Source organism: Lactuca saligna, chromosome 5, assembly GCF_052625555.1.
Source record: "Lactuca saligna cultivar CGN05327 chromosome 5, ASM5262555v1, whole genome shotgun sequence".
Classification (NCBI taxonomy): Eukaryota; Viridiplantae; Streptophyta; class Magnoliopsida; order Asterales; family Asteraceae; genus Lactuca; species Lactuca saligna.
In genome coordinates, this window is record NC_136421.1 from 82,501,959 (window position 1) to 82,508,870 (window position 6,912).

The following is a 6,912-nucleotide window of genomic DNA, read 5'->3' on the forward strand; positions in this document are numbered from 1 at the left end:
ACATCTATAGGTTATGGCGCATCTGCCAATGCTCATCTATAAGGTACTAGGTCCATTGCTGCCATTGTCCACCTATAGGGCACTATGTCCACACTACCATTTTTCCTCTATATCATATTTCATCCCTCATCATTCATCTACCCATGTTATACCCAACATATTTGTAGATATAAAATACTTATACAGTTTAAATCATTTAAAACATGCATAAAATCTTTCACCGAGCATAGACAGCAAGTAACAGACAATATACACACATAGCACATAATTTATAATAAATACTTCATATCTATGTGTAAGATGAAAGGGACTATGCACTCACCTGGAAGGTGGTGACTCGGCACTCGAACAGCACTTCGTTATCTCAAAACAATTTCCTTCGACAAAACCTAGTATCATTACCACTAGGGTTTAGCTTAATATTCACCAAGACTAATTAATAGTTTGGCTATTATTATTACTATTATATAAGCATTAAACAATACTTATATAACCCATAATAATAGCCCAAACACTCCTTATAAGGTCCTAATAACATTACTATATTGAAACATAAGATATACTAAAGATAGTGTAGGCATAGCTCACTTACAGCGGGTTTTTTCGCAAAACTGGGCTTCGCTGGAGCAGCGTTCCCGAGCCGAAAGGCTCTTTTCTTGGGACTCCGGGAGCCTCGGGGCTTCCTTCGGGTGCTAGGGAGGTTCCCTATGCTTTTAGGGGGGTTAGGGAGGCTTAGAGAGAGAATTTAGAGAGAGAAAGAAGTGGGGAAAGGTGTGGGAAATGGAGGAACCTGGCACCTCTATTTATAGGCTGAATTCCTGATGGACTCGTCGAGTAGGAAGACCTACTCGCCGAGTTGGGGCATGTGGCAGGCTTCTGGTGGTGCCACGTGTCCAATTCTGGTGGTGCCACGTCACCCCCTATCGCGTATCAGCCTTCCAACTTAGAAAAATCATAACTCTCGCATACTAGCTCTGTTTTCGACGTGCTTTTTTTCAACGCGTAGGTAAAATCAAGATCTACAACTTTCATTTAGACTCCGTCGGCTAATTCTCAACCGATCTCAAATTTAACAGTAGGAGGAGATTAGACTGTTAAATGACCGTGGAGAATTCGTAATTCCTTCATACGGACTCTATTTTCGTCTGTCTTTTTACCGTTGAGTTCCTATTAATGAGATCTTCAACTATCATTTAGGTCGCGTAAGCCAAAAACCGCTCGAACTAAAATTCGAGTTTCGGGTCGTGCACTGCTAAGCCAAATCTTCGAAAAATCATAACTTCCTCATACGAAGTCAGATTTGGGCGTTCTTTTTATGGTTGTTCTTGGTTTAACATACTATACAACTTTGGTTCAGATTAATAAGGCTAAAACTCATTCTATCGTAAATTCACTTTTTACGTCTCCCGGTGTCATGCCGGTTTTGCCGTAAAACTTCGACGGGCCATAACTTCTTCGTTATAACTCGGATTTCGGCGTTCTTTATATGTACAGAACCCTTGTGACATATTCTACAACTTGGTTAAGATTATTGCTTCTAAATAATCTTTTTTCGAAAAGTCATTTTCGACCGCTATTATCTCTAAATTGATTGGCCCGGATGTACGGCTGTTACAATTATCTCCCCCTTAGTATGATTACGTCCCGGAATCATCAACAAAACATGATAGTATAATGACTCCATAAGTTATCTCTTCATCCTAGGTAATAATCGTAACTTCCTCATTTCTTGGAATGAGTATCTATCTCTTGGACTCCTTGACTGTAGGCGGTGCTCGATCTTGCACTTGCTCGTTAGACTTTCGATCATGACCTTCGTGTCACAACCTCATTCTTTATCATAGACTCCTTATTCTTATTCACAAACTTAGGATAAGTTAATTTGATTACTACAATTGACCGATATTCTAATGACCTATCACCGTATGTAGCAACTCTTAGACTCAGGTCTCTTAGAGTCAAATTCTGGAATGGAATATGCCTTACTTCATGGTCTAATGTGATGTAATCACATGTAGCATTTCTAGCTACCAACTTCTTTAACAACGAGCGCGATACTTCTATTGATCGCTTTTATTTCAATCGTTTGGTTTAGGTCGGACGCTACATCAAACTTGGTTCTCTGAACCACGTAACCTACTCATCGTAGTGAGACTCAATGTGATATGACCACTAGGGTCGGGATAACAACAATCTTCTTAGTCATAATGGTAATGACATGCATGAACAAAACAGAATCGATTACTAGCTTCTTGGTAACCTTGTGACTTTCCCTGATCCAAGCGTGAGTCCTGTGCTTCCGGTAGTATATGCATCTACTACCTTTCACACCTACTCATACTCGTCCCAAGTATTGTCTCGCAGTTTTCCAAGTCACCATAAAAGAAAAGCACAAAAAAAATTTAACACATAGAAATGTGTCCAAACAATCATAAAAATTTCCCTAGACTCTACTAGGACTTCTTCCATGCGTATCTTCAATCATCAGTTCTGCTTTAACTCGGTTGGTGATGGAAATTCCAAACGATAGGAAAACTTTAGAATTACACCAAACGTTCTATCATCCCGCCAATCAAATGTGTACATTCAGATGTACCGTACTTCTCTAGACATATTACTATTTTATCAGACGTATTCTAAAGGCAAGATACCTCTCTTATGATATCTTCCGATAGGTATCATTCACTATCATAAGCCATCTCATTTCCTCTATTTTCTCAGTCTATTATGGTTCACATCAATTCCTAAACTTCTGCCATTGTGATAGGTTTGGGTGCAGGCGCAACGACCGATGCATGACCCATCACATTCTTAGACTCAGGTTGTCATCTTCATCTTGTTTTGTACACCCACGCAGACGTTCGGTGTACCGAGACGAGAATTTTAAGATAGGAAGGATTTTGTTTACGATAGACGTATAGATCTCCTTGTCACACCGAAAAGTTATATGTCAGTTTTAATATTGTAATTAAACGTTTAGAAACCTGAACACATAAAGTTTCAAGATCCAGTGGGCAACAGACCATAGCTCCGTTCATATAACGCATATCATAAATCATTTAGCACATAAAAGCATGTTAGGCATTTTCCCTAAACAAGCTAGTGCTTGTGTCTATTCAGGTGTATTATCTAAATTCATTAGACACACTCCTCACGATCATTGCTTAGCATTCTAAGTTTAAGTCTAGAAATTTCCTACAAATTCCTAGTTCGCTTAAACTAATGCTCTGATACCAACTATGACATCCCCATTTTTATTTACGGCCATAAAAGACCGATTTTGTTTATGCTTTATAAAAATCAGAGTACCTCTTTTAATAAAAATGTTGCGGAATTTGTTCACAGAAAAACATGATAAATACGTTATGAGGTTCTCTATTAGGCACAGTTGTCGATACTATCCTTATAGCGCAGTTGCTAGGATGTTTAGAGTACCTCGTAGATCCAAAAACATCTACAGGTTATGGCGCATCTGCCAATGCTCAACTATAGGGTACTAGGTCCATTGCTGCCATTGTCCACCTATAGGGCACTATGTCCACACTACCATTTTTCCTCTATATCATATTTCATCCCTCATCATTCATCTACCCATGTTATACCCAACATATTTGTAGATATAAAATACTTATACAATTTAAATCATTTAAAACATGCATAAAATCTTTCACCGAGCATAGACAGCAAGTAAACAGACAATATACACACATAGCACATAATTTATAATAAATACTTCATATCTATGTGTAAGATGAAAGGGACTATGCACTCACCTGGAAGGTGGTGACTCGGCACTCGAACAGCACTTCGTTATCTCAAAACAATTTCCTTCGACAAAACCTAGTATCATTACCACTAGGGTTTAGCTTAATATTCACCAAGACTAATTAATAGTCTGGCTATTATTATTACTATTATATAAGCGTTAAACAATACTTATATAACCCATAATAATAGCCCAAACACTCCTTATAAGGTCCTAATAACATTACTATATTGAAACATAAGCTATACTAAAGATAGTGTAGGCATAGCTCACTTACAGCGGGTTTTTCGCAAAACCGGGCTTCGCTGGAGCAGCATTCCCGAGCCGAAAGGCTCTTTTCTCGGGACTCCGGGAGCCTCGGGGCTTCCTTCGAGTGCTAGGGAGGTTCCCTAGGCTTTAGGGGGGTTAGGGAGGCTTAGAGAGAGAGTTTAGAGAGAGAAAGAAGTGGGGAAAGGTGTGGGAAATGGAGGAACCCGACACCTCTATTTATAGGCTGAATTCCTGATGGACTCGCCGAGTAGGAAAACCTACTCGCCGAGTTGGGGCATGTGGCAGCCTTCTAGTGGTGCCACGTGTCCAATTTTGGTGGTGCCACGTCACCCCCTATCGCGTATCAGCCTTCCAACTGAGAAAAATCATAACTCTCGCATACTAGCTCCGTTTTCGATGTGCTTTTTTTCAACGCATAGGTAAAATCAAGATCTACAACTTTCATTTAGACTCCGTCGGCTAATTCTCAACCGATCTCAAATTTAACAGTAGGAGGAGATTAGACTGTTAAATGACCGCGGAGAATTCGTAATTCCTTCATACGGACTCCGTTTTCGTCTGTCTTTTTTACCGTTGAGTTCCTATTAATGTGATCTTCAACTATCATTTAGGTCGCGTAAGCCAAAAACCGCTCGAACTAAAATTCGAGTTTCAGGTCGTGCACTGCTAAGCCAAATCTTTAAAAAATCATAACTTCCTCATACGAAGTCAGATTTGGGCGTTCTTTTTATGGTTGTTCTTGGTTTAACATACTCTACGAATTTGGTTCAGATTACTAAGGCTAAAACTCACTCTATCGTAAATTCACATTTTACGTCTCCCGGTGCCGTGCCGGTTTTGCCGTAAAACTTCAACGGGCCATAACTTCTTCGTTATAACTCGAATTTCGGCGTTCTTTATATGTACAGAACCCTTGAGACATATTCTACGACTTGGTTAAGATTATTGCTTCTAAATAATCTTTTTTCAAAAAGTCGTTTTCGACCGCTATTATCTCTAAATTGATTGGCACGGATGTACAAGTGTTACAATTATCTCCCCCTTAGGATGATTACGTCCCGGAATCATCAACGAAACATGATAGTATAATGACTCCATACGTTATCTCTTCATCCTAGGTAATAATCGTAACTTCCTTATTTCTTGGAATGAGTATCTATCTCTTGGACTCCTTGACTGTAGGCGGTGCTCGATCTTGCACTTGCTCGTTAGACTTTCGATCATGACCTTCGTGTCACAACCTCATTCTTTATCATAGACTCCTTATTCTTATTAACAAACTTACGATAAGTTAATTTGATTACTACAATTGACCGATATTCTAATGACCTATCACCGTATGTAGCAACTCTTAGACTCAGGTCTCTTAGAGTCAAATTCCGGAATGGAATATGCCTTACTTCATGGTCTAATGTGATGTAATCTCATGTAGCATTTCTAGCTACCAACTTCTTTAACAACGAGCGCGATACATCTATTGATCGCTTTTATTTCAATCGTTTGGTTTAGGTCGGACGCTACATCAAACTTGGTTCTCTGAACCACATAACCTACTCATCGTAGTCAGACTCAATGTGATATGACCACTAGGGTCGGGATAACAACAATCTTCTTAGTCATTACCAAAACAATGGTAATGACAAGCATGAACAAAACAGAATCGATTACTAGCTTCTTGGTAACCTTGTGACTTTCCCTGATCCAAGCGTGAGTCCTGTGCTTCCGGTAGTATATGCATCTACTACCTTTCACACCTACTCATACTCGTCCCAAGTATTGTCTCGCAGTTTTCCAAGTCACCATAAAAGAAAATCACAAAAAAAATTTAACACATAGAAATGTGTCCAAACAATCATAAAAATTTCCCTAGACTCTACTAGGACTTCTTCCATGCGTATCTTCAATCATCAGTTCTGCTTTAACTTGGTTAGTGATGGAAATTCCAAACGATAGGAAAACTTTAGAATTACACCAAACGTTCTATCATCCTACCAATCAAATGTGTACATTCAGATGTACCGTACTTCTCTAGACATATTACTATTTTATCAGACGTATTCTTAAGGCAAGATACCTCTCATATGATATCTTCCGATAGCTATCATTCACTATCGTAAGCCATCTCATTTCCTCTATTTTATCAGTCTATTATGGTTCACATCACTTCCTAAACTTCTGCCATTGTGATAGGTTCGGGTGCAGGCGCAACGACCGATGCATGACCCATCACATTCTTAGACTCAGGTTGTCATCTTCCTTTTGTTTTGTACACCCACGCAGACGTTCGGTGTATCGAGAAGAGAATTTTAAGATACGAAGGATTTTATTTACGATAGACGTATAGATCTCCTTGTCACACCGAAAAGTTATATGTCAGTTCTAATATCGTAATTAAACGTTTAGAAACCTGAACACATAAAGTTTCCAGATCCAGTGGGCAACAGACCATAGATCCGTTCATATAACGCATATCATAAATCATTTAGCACATAAAAGCATGTTAGGCATTTTCCCTAAACAAGCTAGTGCTTGTGTCTATTCAGGTGTATTATCTAAATTCATTAGACACACTCCTCACGATCATTGCTTAGCATTCTAAGTTTATGTCTAGAAATTTCCTACAAATTCCTAGTTCGCTTAAACTAATGCTCTGATACCAACTATGACATCCCCATTTTTATTTACGGCCATAAAAGACCGATTTTGTTTATGCTTTATAAAAATCAGAGTACCTCTTTTAATAAAAATGTTGCGGAATTTGTTCACAGAAAAACATGATAAATACGTTATGAGGTTCTCTATTAGGCACAGCTGTCGATACTATCCTTATAGCGCAGCTGCTAGGATGTTTAGAGTACCTCGTAGATCCAAAAACA